At 45.8% G+C, this 20,400-nt stretch overlaps 1 long non-coding RNA gene across 5 annotated transcripts in view; it reads right to left on the reverse strand.

Annotated features, from left to right (window-relative positions):
• Positions 1–53, reverse strand: part of LOC105945537 — an 88,470-nt gene extending 88,417 nt beyond the window's left edge. For all 5 annotated transcript variants that reach the window (XR_004219649.1, XR_004219648.1, XR_004219643.1 and 2 more), the window contains exon 1: positions 13–53. This is a non-coding gene — a long non-coding RNA (uncharacterized LOC105945537). The remainder of the gene's footprint in view (positions 1–12) is intronic.
• Positions 54–20,400: the final 20,347 nt, after the last annotated feature.

Raw genomic sequence — 20,400 nt, forward strand, 5'->3', positions numbered from 1 at the left:
CTCCATACTCACCCCCTGCAGCTCCTCTCTGATCCTCCTTCTCTCCTGCTCATGGTATGTGCCCCCACCTGTATAGTCTGGCCAGAAATGGGCCCCTACCCTGATGTACCGCTCCATTAACTCCACACATGCTGGTACGATCCTTGGAAAAAGGGGAATAAACATTCCATTAACTCCACACATGCTGGAAAGATCCTCAGAAAATGGACAATAAGAATTCCACTAACTCTGCACATGCCAAAATGTTGTTGGAAAATGGGAAATAAATAGTCCATTAACTTCTCACATGCTGGTACGATCCTTGGAAGATGGGGAATAAGCAGTCCATTAACTCCAGAAATGCCTGAAAGACTGGGAAATGGACACTTTGTTAACACCACACAAAATACACTAATTATACACACAGTGAGAAGCAGTGAGAACCATAGCTTCAAACCCATTAAATACAATGATCTCTGAAACCCCAGACCCCTTACCCTTCCAAAAAGCAGGTCTCCTGTAGGCTGCCTTATGTTGTACCTGAAGATCTCAGCATGATAGAGTTCAGAAAGGGGTCAAAAATCTTTTTTTGCCAAATGTTCTGAGTAGCCCCACCTTGTGGTAGGCAGGAGAATAGCACCCAAGCAGGAGAAACCCCTATAGCTCTTATGAGACTTGGGCCCTTTTGCCTATTGGTGCCTACACACCAATATTACAACTAAAAAAAATATATATTAGTTGGTCCAAGAATAAAATGGAAATGGTAGAGTGAATTATTTGCAATGTGAAAAGTGTAATTCAGAAATAAAGTACCCCATACCTATCAAGTCGGAATCCTTTTAGTAGTAGAAATGAGGTGCCAACTAGTGATGAGCGAATATGTCCTGTTTCACCAAAAATTAGCAAACCGGTAATTCTTGACATGCAGACGTGATGTATTTTTACGCAGGCAACTCTTTTTCCTGCAGCACAACTTTTTTGTTGTGCAACTTATTTTTTCTCACTCAAAAAAAACATTTAACCCTTTTACTGTTGTTTGGCAGATAAAGATTCTTTCTGGAGAGGCGCTGCAGAGGGTTTCTAGCGATGACAGCTCCCTGGGCAACAAGCCAGGCGGGCTGTCATGTCGGCTCTGTGACGTGATCGTCGCACGATCGCATCGCGTCTGCTGCTTGGTTCCGCTTCCTTCTTCCCCCCAGCGCCGGCCCACCGACTTCCTGCACATGGAGGACTAGGACTGTAGCACAGAGGACCAGGCACGCTTCAGGACAGGACACTTACACACACTTACTCACATTTACACACACATACAGCACACAATTTAGATATTCAAATACTCTGACTCATACTAATTACGCTGTCATGTGACTTATTTTGTTGTTTCACTGATTTGCACAATTTTTGTTTTATCCCTTTATTAGTGTTCCTGATCTGTTTTTAGCATAGCTTTGCCGTGTTAGGGGGGTTACGGCACATAATACGCTGACAGGGGGCTCTGTGTGCAAAAGCTGGGTTGGCAGGCGAGAAATCCATATGCACAAAAATACAACTGATTTGGAAAGTCCCATGTCTCCTGAACGTGCCAATACCAAATACCAAAAAGAAATGCAATGAACAACACTGCAAGTGTAAAACTGCAATAAAATCACAAAAATGAAAGACAATTGGGCAAATCAATGAAATAACAAAATGAATTATTTCCCAGCGTGTTTAGTGGTCAGAATACGTGCCTGCCAGGAAAAGCGCTAAGGGAAGACCCTCAGGTGCCTATATGGGGAATTAAATAACTTTCTGTTAAATCTGGTGGCAGAACTAAAGGGCAGAACATTTCTCTGCACGGATTGGCGCAGGCCCAGGACAGCCGGACCCTCGGCACCTGAACCAATTGCTGTGGCTAAGTAATAATACAGCACAATGTAATGTAAAGGGTAATCACCTTCAAAGCAGAACAAAAGCTAGTCCATCTTTAAGTTAACTTTCGTGGGTCATAAAATCTTCTGTTCTCATCAAGTTCTAGAGCAAAACAACACAGGAGCAGGGTCTGGGGGCCTCGGCACAGGAGCGGAAACCACGAGGGAGCGAATTTAAATTCATGTGGGCATAACATCACAGCATTACACATTTAATATTATCCCCCTGTCCAATGGCTGCGCCTGTAATTCTGGTAACATCAAAGCTTTTTGTACCCTCATACAGTAGCGCCTCGGCCACACACCTCCTGCACAATGTCCAATTGCACTGCCCTGCCATGTACAGCTTTGTCTGCGTAGCGTGTTGTGACATTGTACAGGAGTTGCGCGGCGTAGGCAGAACTGTATGAATTGCAGCACCAACTAAATCGGAAGGTACAAAAAGCTTTTACATCAGCAGAGTTGTGCAGCCGTTGGGCAGGGGGATACATCTCATTGGGTAACGCTGTGCTGATGTCCCTGCGTATTTACACTCGCTCCCTCCAGGTTTCAGTTTGGGGATTTTGGTGGTGTGTACTGGGCTCTCCTGAATAGCTGCGAATTGGGCACAAGCTACACGGGGCTGGTAAAAATGGGCCTGCAAAAATGAAATGTGAGAGCTTAAGAGGCCAAAGGCAAGAGGAGAGGTGTTAGGCACTAACATAGGGGGAGATGGAAAAAATAATACCAGCAAGAAATGGGCCGCTGACGCCCATATGCATAGGATTGCCAAAGTATCTGGCCTATAGCATCACAATAGTGCATACAAGTTGTCCCGCAGGGCACTACAGCTACTGCAAAATCAATACATTTACTGTATTTTATGTGGCGCAAAATGACAAAATATACATTTACCTTAGAAATCTGTCCAAAATGGGCACTTATGGGTAGTTATATCTTACAACTCAAAACTTACATTTTACAGCACCCTGTCTCCCATATGTCATTAGGTAACAAGGATAAAAAAAGGGAATAAAAAAACAGCACATTTTTTGCTTGCCCAGTGAGATCAGCGGGCAGAAATGCAGTTAAAGGATGAGGGAACACGGAGTGTTTGCTCCACTGCTCTGTTTTTTTTTGCAGGCTAAGAAAGCGGATCCACACCCTTACGCACCTCTGTAAAACTGCATTGAGAAGTACAGAATCCTCCTTCCCCGAGCAGGGATCGGCCTGAAAACACCAAAGCAGGAGTTTTTGGGCAGATGCAGTTTTACTGAGGTGCAGAAATACGGAAGGGATTCTCACCCTGCAGAAAAAACGCAGACTAAGAGCAAACGCTCCGTGTACCTTCGGCCTAAATTGTTTCACTGAGAATAAAATCTATTGTAATGAATTGGCCGTCTCAATACCCACCCATCTCTGTGCATTCAGTGCCAACACTCTATTGTATAGAGCCGCCGCAGTAAGAGAAGCGGTTGATGTAAATACGTACCAGCTAGGCTCACCGCTCGGGAAAGATTTTGCCCCATTCTGATTTCGGCACATTTGCTGCAGGCAGTTGTTTATTCAGATGGCGCGAGCGCCCCTCAGTGCCATACACAGAGCTTGATACGGCTGCCTGATGCACTTTTACTCAGTTGCCAAATACTGGGCTCTGTAGCTCCTTCCAAGTCATTGTTGGTCTCGGTGGTTTCTCTCGTTTTCTTTTGTTTCCATGATAAGAAGTCAGTGCTTTAAAGAAATAAAATTTCAGAAAACAACTTCAATGTAGGACTTGTGGGTCAGTAATGAAGAGAATAGGGCAGGGGTTTGAAGACTTGGGCAAGTTACTAGAACTAAATGACCTTAGCAACCAGTGAGCAGTTTGAATGAGAGGCTGGAATATGAATAGGAGAGGACCCGAATAGAAAAAGAAGTTATGAAAAGTAACAACAACAATAAAACTTCAGCTTCACAGAGCAACCAGTTGTTGGACACTGGGGTACGTGATCCCCATTTGAAAGCTGCAAAGAGTTGGAAGAAGAAAAAGACAAATAGAATATAAAAAAATGAATAATTAAGACCAATTGGAAAGTTGCTTAGAATAGGCCATTCTATAACATACTAGAAGATAACGTTAACTGAATGCAGTGCAAAAAAAGTTGGGGGAGCACAGAGACCAGCGTACTCCCCATGAATACATTCTTCATTCCTGTCTTCAGCGGCACTGAGGGGGGGTGGGGGACTTTATGTAATTAGATGACATAATTACTCTTGGAATGGGCCTAAGTACTGGGCTATTAACACATTTTTGAGAGTGAGTGCACACGTATTAATGTCATGGGGTGGGAAGCGCAGCAGCAAGAAGGGGGTAGGCAGAGGTACCTGCTTAGCACCCCCCCCACACACACACACATAGTTGCGCCCTAGGCAGGTACCACTTCTGCCTACCCCTGGTTCCGGCCCTGGGTATGTGTCAAAAACACCCAGCAGTACACTAACAGATCGTGCCTGAAACACTTTACACAGCAAGGCCAGACTCTACTCACAGTAGGATTACCCCAGGAAACCATATATTTTTGGAAAAAAAAAAAACTATTTTGGAAAATCCGAAATGGGCAAATATGTCTTTCTACTCCAAACTACCAGACTGTAAAGCTTTTCTACAGTTATTGGTTTTTATAAATATGAAATTAGTTAAAAAACACCTCAAAGCTTCCAGTTTACAGGATCCTATCTCCTACAGGTCATTTGGTACCAAGATAAAAACATCCTAAATATGAATGCCAGTGGGGTTGTGGTCAAGATGGCAAATAAAACATAGTCAATATAAATGCCAGTGGGGTTGTGGTCAAGATGGCAAATAAAACATAGTCAATATAAATGCCAGTGGGGTTGTGGTCAAGATGGCAAATAAAACATAGTCAATATAAATGCCAGTGGGGTTGTGGTCAAGATGGCAAATAAAACATAGTCAATATAAATGCCAGCGGGGGTGTGGCCAAGATGGCAAATAAAACATAGTAAATATAAATGCCAGCAGGGGTGTGGCCAAGATGGCAAATAAAACATAGTAAATATGAATGCCAGCAGGGGTGTGGCCAAGATGGCAAATAAAACATAGTAAATATAAATGAAAACCATACTAACAGGAACCCAAACATTTCCCAAAGCGCTGACCAGGCCGCAGACCAAGAAGACTATTCACCCTCCCTGGACTCAGTGCAAAGCATCGCGACTAAAACAATACCTGATCCTGAACTCGGAGATTCTCTTAGTGATTAAATGGATTTACCCATCAATGGCCGCCCAACTTGAAACTGTTAAAGTGGACTCATCGTTTCAGCGTCAGGATTTTCAAATTCTCTGTGAACGCACGTCCAATGTAGCCCACAGACTGTCCATTGCTGAAGACATTATATAAGTTTATCACTGACACATCATTTACACTTTTTTATTGAGGAATTATCTATATATTGGCGCGGGTTTAGTTAACACAACACAACTACAGCAAAATACTCTCATTTATGTGGATAAAGAGACACAAATCTGTTTACCCCAGAAAGCCACATATGTTGGGAAAGTACCTGTACATATTCAGGGAAATACAAATGGGTAAACAACATGGTAGAATGCAATAAAACCAACCCAAGGAGAGCAGCAGCCAGAACCCAAGTTTCACTTGTTTCCCCAATTCGGTTTTACAGGCAACAAATATGCAGAGCTGAAAATGCAATAAAATGGCTAAAAACTGAATAACGCTACAAATCCAATTGACATGAAATACAAAAGATACTGCATTAGTATTAGGGCAGTTTTTGAAGGCAAAATAACCACACAATAGTAAAATAAATAAAAGCTAAACAATAGTAAAAGTGTGTGCATGTGGCAAATTGCACAGTGTGTGTATGTACAAGTGCTGTAAGTGTGCGACCCCCTCGACCCCCCAGAAATATATGTATACGTGTGTGTCACTAACTTGTATACAGGCTGGAGAGGCAGGAGGGCTGCTGAAACCAGAGGAGGGCCGCCATGATGCAGAGAATTGCAGGGGGGGCAAAGGCTGAAGGAACAGGAAGGTCCCTGCTGCCCAACGGCCCACTCTTTCCCCCAAAGGGAACTGTGATTTGGTGGGTTCCCTCAGTGCAGCAGCCACAGAGCAGGTAGCCATGCCCTCCCCACTCACTGCACAATCATGCTCACTCACACTCACACTCAGTCACACACTCACACACAGAAAGAAGCAGAATTAGCATCTCACCCTCCTGGAAGCAGCACCATTTTGTAGGATAATGTCTCACACACACACAGCATCATGTGACCAGGGTGGGGCTCAGAAAGATACAAAGTAAAAAGTATGGGGGGGGGGCTGGTGCCTGGCAGAGAGAGAGCTGCAATGTTATCAGGAGACAGAGGCACAGAATCAGCACTTACTGCTGTCATTATTGCTCTCCAGTTGGGCATTTGCCCGGTCCCCCTCTATTTTTCTCCCTCAAACAGGGCAAAAGCCTCAGGTCCCCATAATGGTGTTTAGGGTTCCTGCCACACAAGGCGCTTTCCTGGCTTGTGTATAAGCGCAGGCTGAGAAACCGCCCCTCCACTTCTATCTGCTTCATGGTGCGTCTGTGCAGATTTTGGCTCAGTCAGTATCTGTGTTCCTGCCGAAATCCACTCCGTGTGTCAGATGTGGGTTCAGACACACCATAAAGCAGATCGTAGAAATTTTAGAACAAGATTTAGAGCTTGAAATACAAAAAAAAAAAAAAAAAATCAACTGATTTGGAAAGCCTCATGTCTCCCAAACGTGCCAGTACCCCAGGAAACCATATATTGTTGAACAGTACATAGTCTGCCAAATCCAAATGGGTAACCATGTCTTTCTTCTGCTAAGTACCAAACAGCAATTCTTTTCTAAGTTTAGCAGTTTCCAAAAAAAAAAAAATGAAAATTCTAGAACATTGTCTCAAAGCTTCAGTTTTCAAGCATCATATCTCCCACATAACATTAGGTACCAAGAAAACACACCCTAAATATGAAAGCCAAGGGTCCACTGAACAGTTTGACGCCCATTGTGCATAGGATCACCCATGTATCTGGCATTTAGAGACCCCAAAAGTAAGTTAGTGCATAGATATTGCCCCTGAGATCACTTTATCGGACTGGGGGGGCAGGGCCGACTGGGGATCCAACCCAAGGGGCCTTGCAGGTGCGTGTCCCCTAATCCCCCCCACTGGGTCCCCCACCAGACGTCCTCCCCTGGGCTCCCGAAAGTTTAATGCGTCAGGGAGGAACGGTCGGACAGGGGGAGCGACAGGAAGGGTCGGATCTGGGCCAATAAACCAGTCCAACCCTGCAGGCACAGAAAAGGAATTGTTTCCCCAGTCATATTATAACAGAGCCATGGTAAGCAATCAGAGCAGCTGAACCCCCTCCGAAAGCAAACTAGAATGTTTCTGTACCCCAGTGTCCCCTCTCCGACAGCAAACTAGAACGTTTATGTTCCCTAGTGTCCCCTCTCCGAAAGAAAACTAGAATGTTTCTGTACCCCAGTGTCCCCTCTCCGAAAGAAAACTAGAATGTTTCTGTACCCCAGTGTCCCCTCTCCGAAAGAAAACTAGAATGTTTCTGTACCCCAGTGTCCCCTCTCCGACAGCAAACTAGAATGTTTATGTACCAAAGTGTCTCCTCTCCGACAGCAAACTAGAATGTTTATGTACCCCAGTGTCTCCTCTCCGACAGCAAAATAGAATGTTTATGTACCCCAGTGTCCCCTCTCCAACAGCAAACTAAGAATGTTTATGTACCCCAGTGTCCCCTCTCCGACAGCAAACTAGAATGTTTATGTACCCCAGTGTCCCCTCTCCGACAGCAAACTAGAATGTTTATGTACCCCAGTGTCCCCTCTCCGACAGCAAACTAAGAATGTTTATGTACCCGCAGTGTCCCCTCTCCGACAGCAAACTAAGAATGTTTATGTACCCCAGTGTCCCCTCTCCGACAGCAAACTAAGAATGTTTATGTACCCCAGTGTCCCCCCTCCAACAGCAAACTAGAATGTTTATGTATGCGAGTGACCCCTCTCTGACAGCAAACTAGAATGTTTATGTACCCCAGTGTCCCCTCTCCGACAGCAAACTAGAGTGTTTATGTACCCCAGTGTCCCCTCTCCGACAGCAAACTAGAACGTTTATGTTCCCTAGTGTCCCCTCTCCGACAGCAAACTAGAATGTTTATGTACCCCACTGTCCCCTCTCCGACAGCAAACTAGAATGTTTATGTACCCCAGTGTCCCCTTTCCGACAGAAAACTAGAATGTTAATCTACCCCACTGTCCCCTCTCTGACAGCAAACTAGAATGTTTCTGTACCCCAGTGTCCCCTCTCCGACAGCAAACTAGAATTTTTCTGTAACCCAGTGTAAGGGGCCAAAACAATAGCATCCCTGACTAATATGGGCTAAGTCAGATAGGAAGGTTTATGAAACCCCATTGGCCAAAGATAGTGGTGTCCAAAATAAAGGTTCCCTCCAGTGCTATCCGATAATTGGCCCAAGGTTCAAATCTGCCCTCCCCTTGAATGGTAACTGCACAGATATCAGCTCCTCCCTTGTATGGCAGCTTAAGCATCCTCCATAATAAAGACAACAAAATGCAATACAGGTATAGGATCCATTTTCCAGAATGCTTGAGACCAAGGGTATTCTGGATAAGCGGTCTTTCTGTAATTTGGATCTCCATACCTTAAGTCTACTAAAAAATCAATAAAACATTAATTAAACCCAATAGGATTGTTTTGCCTCCAATAACGGTTAGTTATATTGTAGTTGGGATCAATTACAAGATGCTGTATTTTTATTACTACAGAGAAAACAGAAATCAGTTTTAAAATTCTGAATTATTTGATTAAAATGGAGTCTATGGGAGACGGGCTTTCTGTAATTCAGAGCTTTCTGGTTAATGGGTTTCTGGATTAGGGATCCCATACTGTATCAGGAATTTGAACCCCCTATTTTTAATATGATGTGGCAATGTTATTTATAAAATAGTTGATTTTGTGTATTCTTACCTGAATGGAATGTATCAGGCCCGCCCTACTGAGACATATTGATGCAATTCAGCAGTTTAATTAAAATTAAGTGCCATCATTTGTCAGACATTCCCTTGGGTTATTTTTCTATAGGGAAAATATTAGTAAAAGTCTTACTGTTCAAATGGAGATATCCCTTTATTCATAACTCTACAGACAAAAGGAAGGTTTATTAGTAAAGTCAGATTCATTTCTCTCCTCCTCATACCCAAATATACATTCAAATGAGTGAGCTTTGGAATATTTGGGTTTAGTAACAATACATTGGGTTTAGTTTGTGAGTTTCTGCCCTACACACTACAGGCTTTTGCGTGTTTGTGATACACACGTGTCGCTTTATGCTCCTCGTTGGCAGCTCATTTTGTAGCATCATTGTCTGTAAATGCATTGGATCCCTAAACAGAGCCATTTTCTCTGAAGGGGGCGCAGTGCCAGGCACACAATCGCACACATCATGTAAAGCCCCAGTGTGCCCATTTTGTCTATTACTGTAATTAAGGTTCAAACTGAAGAATGCAGAGGAACATAGGCGCCTTGCACTCTATTCCTGGTCTATGGAAAATGGAAAGTCAGGGGCTCCTTCCTCCCTGCTGTTTATTTTCTGCAAAGAAATCATGTATAATAGAGGGGCCTAATTATTATTATTACGATTTATATAGTGCTATTGTTCTCTGTAGCACTTTACAGAGTAAGGGGACACTAATACAAGCCCATAGGGTTTGCATATACAGAACAATGGGAAGGGAGCAAGATAGCAGCTCCCAGTAGGTATCAGAATAGCCCTCAATAGTAAGAAATCCAAGTCCGGCTTTGGACTCCTCCAGTTACATGGGAGTAGGAGAAACAATAGGTTAGCTGAAAGCAGTTCTAATGTGTAGCGCTGGCTGAAAGCTCAGACTCGGGCACAATGCACTGAGATGGCGCCTACACACCAATATTACAGCTACAAATACATTTGTTGGTTCAAGAATAAAATGTTAAATGGCAGAGTGTATTTTTTCCCAGAGCATTAGCCATTGTTATAACTCTGTCAAAATATTCGGGCATCATAAATAAGCCCTAATTTTTGCCTAATTTCTAGTAAAAGATATAACAGAAGAGTTTAGAATTCAGATGTTTACATCCCTATTATAAATAACCTGTGATTGGCTGTATTTCTCGTCAATCTGCTGACAATCGTGCCTGGTTTTCAGACGTCTAAAAACCGGGCAGCCATGTAAAAACTGCGCCGTCTGGTTCAAAACTAGACAGGTGGCAACCCTATCCCCAGATTTAAAGAGCCAGTAACATTAAAAAAGTGTTTTTTCCAATACAAGTTTTCATCCGTTAATCCAGAACCTGCAAAATAAACCTTAACATAAACATCATTAAAAAACCCAGACCCACTGCAGAAATACCAATTAGCGCTCCATTAACCCAAGACTTGCCAGTAAAATCACTGCCGAAATAGCAAATGAGCTGTTAACCCCAGTAAGAATAATGGATTCATGAAAACAAAAAAAAATAAGAGATAGTTATACTGGATTTGGCCCCTATTTCAAAATCACCATGTTCACCCAAGACTCCAACAAAGAATATTATAAGGCAAGCCAAGGGCCAAGATAAAGGCATAAGGCATAAAACAAGGCATCCACAATTTAATAAAATAAAAACTAATTTGCAGCACAATAAAACAGGTGGGAGGGAAGTACAAGACCATAAATCACGATTCCCAGGCAATTACAACATCATAACAATCAATTATAAAAACAAACAGACCAATTACTGACTTTCTACTCAACTGTGGCTCATGATTGCACAGTAATCAGTTGGTGTATTTTTACAATTCATGGATAATAAAGCAGGAGCAGGTAAGGAGTAAAACCGGGGGGTGAGGAGCCACTGACTGTGTGACCCTCTCCCTGACTTACTACTTGAAGAATCTGGAGGGAGCGGGAGGTGCCGACTAGATAGAGGAGCCGAATTTCTAAAAGCTCTGGTGGTGTTGCAGGACAGTGAGGCAGGCAGTTCTACGGCAGCTGGTGGTGTTGCAGGGCAGTGAGGCAGGCAGTTCTACGGCAGCTGGTGGTGTTGCAGGGCAGTGAGGCAGGCAGTTCTACGGCAGCTGGTGGTGTTGCAGGGCAGTGAGGCAGGCAGTTCTACGGCAGCTGGTGGTGTTCCTCCGCTGCACTAATAGGGCGGTGTGTTGAGCTGTAGGAGGAATTTGGTTTTTGACAAAAAATTATAGTTGCGGTAAACAGTAAGAAATGTACTTTATTAGTAGGTGTTAATATAGGTGGGGTTAGTTCCCAGAATGTGATTTGTCGGTCAGCCTTTAAGGCTGATGCCAGACGAGGATTAGGGCGGATATTTTCGGCAAGCGAAAAAGCGATTGCTGAAAATACCGCCCTACGCCTCCTACATGTGCCTGCACCCGAATGAATGGAATACGCTCTGGTGCAGGCACATGTAGCCGAAATACGCATAAAAACGCGAGACTTTCAAACTCTGATGTACTGATGTAGAGAATGCTATTTTGAGAGAATTTACAACTGTCTGGCTGGTGTGCCAGGCACGGACTCCAGTTTATACAGAGAGAAATGGTGCCCAAAAAATGCCACTGTGACATTATCACATTATCAGATACTGAAAAATAAACCAAATAAAGTGCATTAAATAACCAAGAGCAGTATTTAACCAGAACTGTAGCATAGTATCTGAATCCTGAAACAGTGAAGCGTGTAAATAAAAACTGATCAGCGAGCATTAAATACTGTGGGGATACTGACCCAAGGCAGAGCTTGTGCTGAGGTCCCTGTTATCGTAGCAACAAACCTCTATGTCTGTGTCACGTTAAACACATGCAGTCAGATCCAGCGAATCACATAGAAGCCACTTTACCCAGTGAGGGGCACGGACGTCACATTACATGGCATCATTTATGGCCCATTTGAGTGGCTGAGAGTCAGAGTATGGGAGAAGTTGCCCCCAGGATTTGACTGGGGAGTGCAGGGCCCACCGGGCTTCTGCCTCGGGGGCCCCTGCACCCCCCAATGGTCCCCGCCACCTTCACCCCCCCCCCTCCCGCAGAGGCCCCCAGCACCTGTCCAACCTCCTCCTCGAGCACCCTATATCAAACTTACCTGAAGCGCGTTGGGGGAGGGAGACCAGTGGATCAGCGGAGGACCTGCAGAGATTGGGTATAGGCCGACGGGGCCCACCGGGTTTTTTCCCAGTACCCCGGTGGCCCAGTCGGACACTGGTTGCCTCTGCTGGCAAAATGTACAGCAACCAGTCTGTAAGGGCACAGCCTCCCCATTCAGCCACAAACTACAGAGTGAGCAGAACAGTGTCCCCATCAGTAACAGGGGAACTGCCCAGCCACAGGGCTCACACTCGGGGCTAAGTCCCCAACAGTGGATATATGCTGGTTAACAGGGTCGGTCTTATCAACTGAAGGGCCCAATTGGGGAACTTTGTCACGGCCCCCCAGATAGGGTTGCCACCTTTCTCTTTAGATAGACCCAGACAGGACTGGGGGAGTGACATCAGGGGACGGGCGCTGTGACGCAAAGGGGCAGATGTGGTGAAACAGGGGGCAGGCACGGTGATGTAAGGGGGTGTGTCAATAACATGTAGGGGCGGGATAAGCCCTAGCATACTGTGATTGGCTATATTTCTTGTCAATCTGCAGGTAATCCTAATCCTAATCCTGCAGGTAAAAGGTTTTTAGACATCTGAAAACCAGGCAGCAATCTAAAAACCGGGTTGCCTGGTTCAAAACTAGACAGGTGGCAACCCTATCCCCAGATTTAAAGAGCCATTAACATAAAAAAAAAAGTGTTTTTTCCTTAACACATTCTAATAAAAGTTTTCATCCATTAATCCAGCATCTACAAAATAAACCTGACCATAAACATCATTAATAAAACCCAGACCCACTGCAGAAATACCAATTAGCGCTCCATTAACCGTAATGGTAACAGTAATGAATTCATGAAAACAAAAAAACAAAAAAGATAGTTATACTGGATTTGGCCCCAGTTCCAAATCACAATGTTCACCCAAGACTCCAACAAAGAATATTATAAGGCAAGCCAAGGGCCAAGATAAAGGCATAAGGCATAAAGCAAGGCACACAATTTAATAAAATAAAAACTGACTAATTTGCAGCACAATAAAACAGGTGGGAGGGAAGTAAAAGACCAGAAATAATGATTCCCAGGCAATTACGATATCATATCAATTAAAAAAACATAAACATAGACCAATTACTGACTCACTACTCAACTGTGGCTCATGATTGCACAGTAATCAGTGTATTTTTACAATTCTGTGCTTGCAACAAATGTCCCCATGTATCTCTTTAGCTCAGCATATAAATTCATTTAGATTCCCATGGCAACACTTATAGATAAAAGATGACCTATAGATAAATAGATAGAGATAAAAGACGACAGAGATAGATAGATAGATGATAGAAAGATAGATGTATGGATAGATAGATATGACACAGACTGTTCTATAACTAGATACATATTACATTATACATAATATTTGGAGCTTCCAGTTTACTTGTCTTTGCCGATACATTTTCTATGAGCAACAAGAGCAGCAACATCTCAAGATCTCTAGGGTTCAGTTTGCACCCTTTGTAACTGTTTCATTAGATGATTGGATCTCAATATATTTATCAATCTGGTACATTATAATTAAATACAGTACGTCACAAGTTCACAACACATAATGGGTCTAATGTTTTCGAGCAAACAAATCTCAATGCTGACATTTTGCGACCATTCTTAACCCAAATGTTCTATATGTGATTAACATCTGGCATCTTGCCTGTCTGTGGTGCAGACACAGATGAATATATTGAGATCCAATCATCTAATGAAATATTTAAAATCTAGTACATTATAATTAAATACAGCAGGAGCAGGTAAGGAGTATAACCGGGGGGTGAGGAGCCACTGACTGTGTGACCCTCTCCCTGACTTACTACTTGAAGAATCTGGAGGGAGCGGGAGGTGCCGACTAGATAGAGGAGCCGATGCCGAATCTCCAAAAGTGCTGGTGGTGTTGCAGGGCAGTGAGAGACAGTTCTACGGCAGCTGGTGGGTCCGGTGTTGCAGGGCAGTGAGAGACAGTTCTACGGCAGCTGGTGGTGTTGCAGGGCAGTGAGAGACAGTTCTACGGCAGCTGGTGGTGTTGCAGGGCAGTGAGAGACAGTTCTACGGCAGCTGGTGGTGTTGCAGGGCAGTGAGAGACAGTTCTACGGCAGCTGGTGGTGTTGCAGGGCAGTGAGAGACAGTTCTACGGTAGCTGGTGGTGTTGCAGGGCAGTGAGAGACAGTTCTACGGCAGCTGGTGGTGCGGTGCTGACTGAGCCCAACGGGGCGGCTGGTACTGATGCTGCTGGTAATGTGTCCAATAACGATGCCTAACCCTATAGTAGGGAGGAAATGAAAGAAAACAACTTAGAAGTGTTTAGTTTAGTCCCCTCAGAGCCACAGTCTGTAAATGATTAATCCACTGATTCACATTGTAGCAGCATCTTATGTCTGTCGCCCCCCCTCCTGGGAGGTAGAGTATGGTCTGTGCCCAGTCAGATTCCCAAATTGTGCAAAGTGTTGTGCCACCAGTTATCCCAAAATGATTGGCCAACATTTGTTCACAAACTGCCTTAGGGAACTGCTAGAAAATGTTCATTTTTAATGGGAGATAAAATGAAGGTCCTAATCCTGTGAACTAACTACCATAGGAGGATGTTAGCGGCAGCCCGACCCAACCCCGCCGGAACCCCAACCCGACACCCCCCCCCACGGCAGCCTACAAACCGACAAACAACCCCCACGGCAAGCCAAAGCCCCCCGGCAGCCCGCCCGACCCCCTGGCGGCAGCCAGGCCGACCAGAAACCCACCCCCTGCGGCAGCCAGGCCCGACCAGACACCACCCCCACTGAAGCAGCCCGGCTTCCCACGGCAGCCCCACACACCCAACCCCGACCCCCCCCGGTGGCAGCCAACTTCCCACAGAAGCCCCGGCCCAACCAGAATCCCCGGGCCGGGCTGTCGTGGGAAGGGTCTGGTTGGGCTGCCGTGGGACCCCCCCCCCCCGGCAGCCCAGCCCGACCCCCCCCCCCACGGCAGCCCAGCCGGCCCGATCAGACCCCCCCATGGCAGCCTGACCCCCATCACCAGGACCTGACCAGACCCCCCGACGGCATCCCGACCCGACTCCTCCGCCACCATGGCAGCCTAACCCCACCCCCCACAGAAGACCAAACAGACCCCTCCTGGCAGCCCAGCCCGACCAGACCCCCCCCCCCATCGCAGCACGGGCCCGACCAGACCCTTCCCACGGCAGCCCAGACCCCCCACGGCAGCCTGACCCGACTCCCCACGACCTGACCAGACCCCCCCCCACGGCGTCCCGGCCCGACTCCCCCTCCCCATGGCAGCCCAACACTACCCCCCCACAGAAGACCCACCCGACCAGACCCCCCCCCGCACAGCGGCCTGACCCGACTCCCCATGACCTGACCAGCCCCCCCCCCCCCCACGGCAACACAGCCTGCCCAGCCCGACCCGACTCCCCATGGCAGCCTGGCCCGACTCTCCACAGTAGCCCGACCCCCCACAGCAGCGCCAACGGACCCCACCCAACCTGACACAATCCCTGCCATGGCAGACCCACCCAATGGCAGCCCGACCAGATCGTCCCCCACTATAGACCTGTCTCTATAATTGCGAACCGCGGCAGCACGATGCGACCCCCAACTCAATATATCTTACAGAACCTCGCCCCCCCCATGGCAGCCCAACTGACCTGACCCGACCCCCCACGACCTGACAAGACCCCTGCACGGCACCTCGGCCCGACTCAACCCCCACCATGGCAGCACACCGACCTCCCCCACAGAAGACCCATCGACCCCCCCACAGCACCCCAGCCCGACCAGAACCCACCCCCATGGCAGCCCAGCCCACCCCCCCACAGCAGCCTGACTCACTCCCCATGACCCCCCCCCCATGGCAGCACAGCCAGACCAGACCCTACCACTGCCCAGCCCAACTCCCCATGGCAGCCTGGCCCCACAAGAACCCACCCAATGCCCCCCATAGCAGCCTGGCCCGACTAGACTCTCCACAATAGCCCGACCCCCACAGCAGTGCCAACGGACCCCACCCAACCTGACCCAATCCCTGCCCTGGCAGCCCAACCAGACCTTCTCTTAAATTGCATCCGGCAGCGCGACACCACCCCGCCCCAGCCACACCCAACGCGACATATCTCACACAAAGTCAACAACTATTTTTAGCAAATACCCACATCGATAACTCACCTACATCCCTCTGGCCCGACAACACAATCGCACTTCTGTACTTAGCACTGCGTCAATAATTAACAAACGCGTCATGACTATAGAGTGGATTTACTAACAAGTTGTTACAGTTGAGGAGACTGTCTCTTCCTTGTATGCAAATAGCAAAGTGTATTCTGGGATCTCATTAAAATTAATACCCAGAATTCCACTTTGCTTATGTGCTTACATATTTGCCAGTCTCCTCAATTGTAATGATATGATAGCCAATCTACTCTCCTGGGTAGGAGTCATTCATAGTTATTATTGGGCTGTGTAATGACTGGGCCTTTTGGCTAAGAATTACACTATAGCTCCTATCTAGCCTTTACTTCTGCTGGCCTTTTAGCCTTAGAGATGGGAGAGTCCCAGGAGAAATTCTTGGAGTGATTTAGGCTAAGGGGACAAAGTGTTGGGTTAATTGTATCTTGCTTATGTGTATTTTATTTGTGCACTGGGTGATAAAGTAAAGCAGACTTCAACAAATAATATAAGTAAAAAATAAATTAATATGTTCGGGTCCTATACAAGGGTGAATTGGGTATAAAGCTCACCAGGCTAAACCATCCCAGTGCCCATATCTAACCCCATCCCAGAGGGGCCCCTAACCATATAATCTCCTGAAACTTACAGATATTGGTTTAGGGCAAAACCAGTCAGCTCTAGCCCCCGGCACCACTATAGCCAGGCCCAGTCTAACCCTGGGATTTTGGTTATACCACATTTTAGATTATTATTACTATTTTTACCCATTCTCTGCTTTGGTCGGTAGGGGGAAGGATATAGGGATCTCTTATATCAAAACACCAGTTCAAATCCCGAATGGGAAAAATTTGGATTGGAAACGAAAATTTCTGAAGATCGCAAAAATCACGAAAATGCTTACGAAAAAATCGTATTAGTCACGATAATATCGTATTGACGATCCGAAAGTCACAAAATTTTCATACCAAACTATCATAAACAGCGGCAAAACCAATCCGATTTTTTCGCACATTCGTGGATAAGTAAATGTGCCCCTTAGCCTTACGGCACAGGGGATTCTACTTCCTGCAGGCATTTTGCTCGGGGATAAAGGGCTTTTCTGGGCCAGGAGGCTTCAGGACATTTGGCCAGCTAGTCCTGCATATATTGGCTTTTCAATTTTTCAGGCCGAGTCATTGCCCCCTTATACACTGTGTGGCACTAGTAGGGAGCACATTGTATTTTCTTGCACTTGGTTGATTGAAGCACACAGGCTTCTAGAAATACAAGGAAAAGACAAAAAAATTTGGAGAAAAGATCCGATCGTATGGTTTGAACCAGAGTCAGACTGGGGAAAAATCCCGGTGGGCCCCAGCTCTAGTGGGCCCAGGTGGCCCAGACCCGACCCTTGCCGGTGCTCCCTCTGCCCGACCGCTGCTCCCCTGACGCGTAAAATTTACGCGCTCGCGGGAAGGATGTCGGGTGGGGGGCCCTGTGAGGGGGGTTTAGGGGGGCCCTGCGGGGGGGGGGGGGGTTAGGGGGCGGGCGGCACCTGCAGGAGCCCCTGGGGCGGGAGGCCCGGTGGGCCTTTCACCCCCAGTCCGACCCTGGTTTGAAAGATTTGAAATTACGACTTTACCGCGTAGAAATAACAATCACTTACACGGGATAATTTCATATCGCTCAGCAGTTGGTTCCCACAATCCGTTGGGCCATTTGCTAAGCGTGAGAGTCCAACCTGATTGGTTGGTAGCCTCGCACTCCCGGCTCTGAATAAATTCATGTGAGAATGGGCTTTTGGGTTTGTGTTGTTCATGAAGCCCAATAAACCACTTATAATAGTGAATTGTGTAGATGAGGGGATTGGGCTGAAAAGCCAATAACATGTAATGGGGCTGCTGGAGTCGGTTCTTGTACAGTGATGCTCAGAGGGTACAGTTCCGGCTAGAGAATCCGTGCGGATATTGCTGGGCTCAGGGGTAATTGTGTTGGGCTGACCCCCGACTGTTCCTCCCCTTCAGCTTCTTATTCTTAGCGCCCCCCATTTTCTAAACGCTACTCCTCCTACAGGTTTAGGGGTACAACACCCAAACTCCCCACACTTCTTTGCCCTATAGCAGAGCAGGCTGCTTGTGCTTTTCTAAGGGATCCCGCCCCCCGTGCCGCTCCGAACCCCCCAATATTTCCATTGACTTTGACAAGGAAGATATTCGAACTGCTGCCAATCTTACAGCTTTGAGGCTACACTCCCCAAACTTGAATCACACAGTCATGGGCTCAGCCTGAATGAAAATATGATGATTGTTGGATGCCCAAAAGTGGGCGGAGCTGTGCACAGCCAATCAGATTTTACCTATTGGCTCGGCAGAAATCCAACCTGCTGCCAGTCTCACAGTAATAACGCCGGGGCCCCCAAAACTTTGCAGGGTTAGGCACCAGGTACTGCGGTTTTAAGGTTAGGAAAAGTGGGCAGAGCCACCAACAGCCAATCAGATTTTATGTAATGACTTTTAATGGGGAAATCCAACCTGCTGCCATTTTCACAGTATTAACCCCAGTGTCACCAGAGGACTGCATTTTTAGGTTTAAGAAGGTAGGTGAGCCACCAACAACCAATCAAACTTCACCTATTGTATTTTTTTGGTTTCAATTTAAATTGCTGCCTTTCTCACACTATTCATGTCAGGGTCCCAAACTTTGCACAGTCAGTCACTGGCTGACTACGTATTCAGGGTTAGACAAATGGGCGGAGCACCAAGAGCCAATCCATTTCCACCCATTAAATTTCATTGGTTTATATTTAAACTGATGCCATATTAATATCTGTTACGTATACTAATACATATTACTTATTAATTCCAGGCGTTGTTAAACTTTCCAGAGTTCACTGGGTATTTGCCATTCAAAGTTAGAAAATGTGGGTGGAGCCACCAACAGCCAATCACATTTTACTTTCAATGGTGAAGTGTAAAATGCTGTCAGTCTCACAATTTTTATGCCCCCAAACTTTGCAAAGTTGGTCACTAACAGCCAATCAGATTTCATCCATTGAATTTTATCGGATTAAATGTAAAATGCTGCCATTCTCACACTATGCCAGGGGGCCACTGTTTGTCACTGGGGGACTTCCACTCAAGGTTAGAAAAAGGGAGACAACCCACCAACACCAATCCACAATTTACCTATTGACTTTTATTGGTGGAAATTTAAACTGCTTGCCGTTCTCTAACTATTAATCCAGGGGTCCCTAAACTTTGCAGAGTTAGTCACTGGGTAAGGGGGCGGAGCCACCGACGCCAATCAGATGTCACTTGTTGACTTTCAGTGGGAAATTTAAATTGCTGCCATTCAGACACTATTAAAACCAGGGTCCCCACAACTTTGCACAGGGGTTTTACTATATAACTGTGGGCCCAAGGTTAGAAAAAGTGGGCGGAGCCAACAGATCAGATTTCACGTTTTTCAACCCAACATGAAGTTTGTTCTCAAACTCCCCTTTCTAGTTGGACATCCGGCTGTTTGGTACTGGGGCCCCAACAAATCTGCCCAGAGATTCACCTGCTCCGTGCCAACTCAAATACATATATATATATCGGCATTCTGATTTGTTATTGTAGCTCTTTTTGTTAGAAAATGATTCGTCAATGTATTGAGAATTTAGATGTTTTTTATTATAATAAAACTAAACTTCTATGAACTGCCTGGTACATATCGATAGTAATACTGGGATCCAATGTGTGAAACCCCCATATTAAAAAAAAAAAGCTCCAACTTTCTCCGTTTTATTTTAAATAAAAACCGTAAAAATAGTTTCCTTTATTTTGTTGTAATAAAAACAGTCCCTGTAATTGATCTTAAATATATTAGATATAATTACTCCTTTATTGGAGGGCAAAATAACCTTATGGGTGTATTATGTTAAATAACTTTTAGTAGATTTATTTAAAGTCAAAATGATGGTAAGACCCCTATCTGGAAATCTCAGGTCCCAGGATGGTCTAAATACGGGTCCTTTTTACCATAGTACATAGGGTTGAAAAAAGACCAGAGTCCATCAAGTTCAACCCACTCAAGTAAATCCGAGCACCCGACAACCCACACCTACCAGATCTATACACTCCACCATACATACACGTATATATACAACCACTAGTGACTA

The sequence above is a fragment of the Xenopus tropicalis genome, chromosome 8, assembly GCF_000004195.4.
Source record: "Xenopus tropicalis strain Nigerian chromosome 8, UCB_Xtro_10.0, whole genome shotgun sequence".
Lineage (NCBI taxonomy): Eukaryota > Metazoa > Chordata > Amphibia > Anura > Pipidae > Xenopus > Xenopus tropicalis.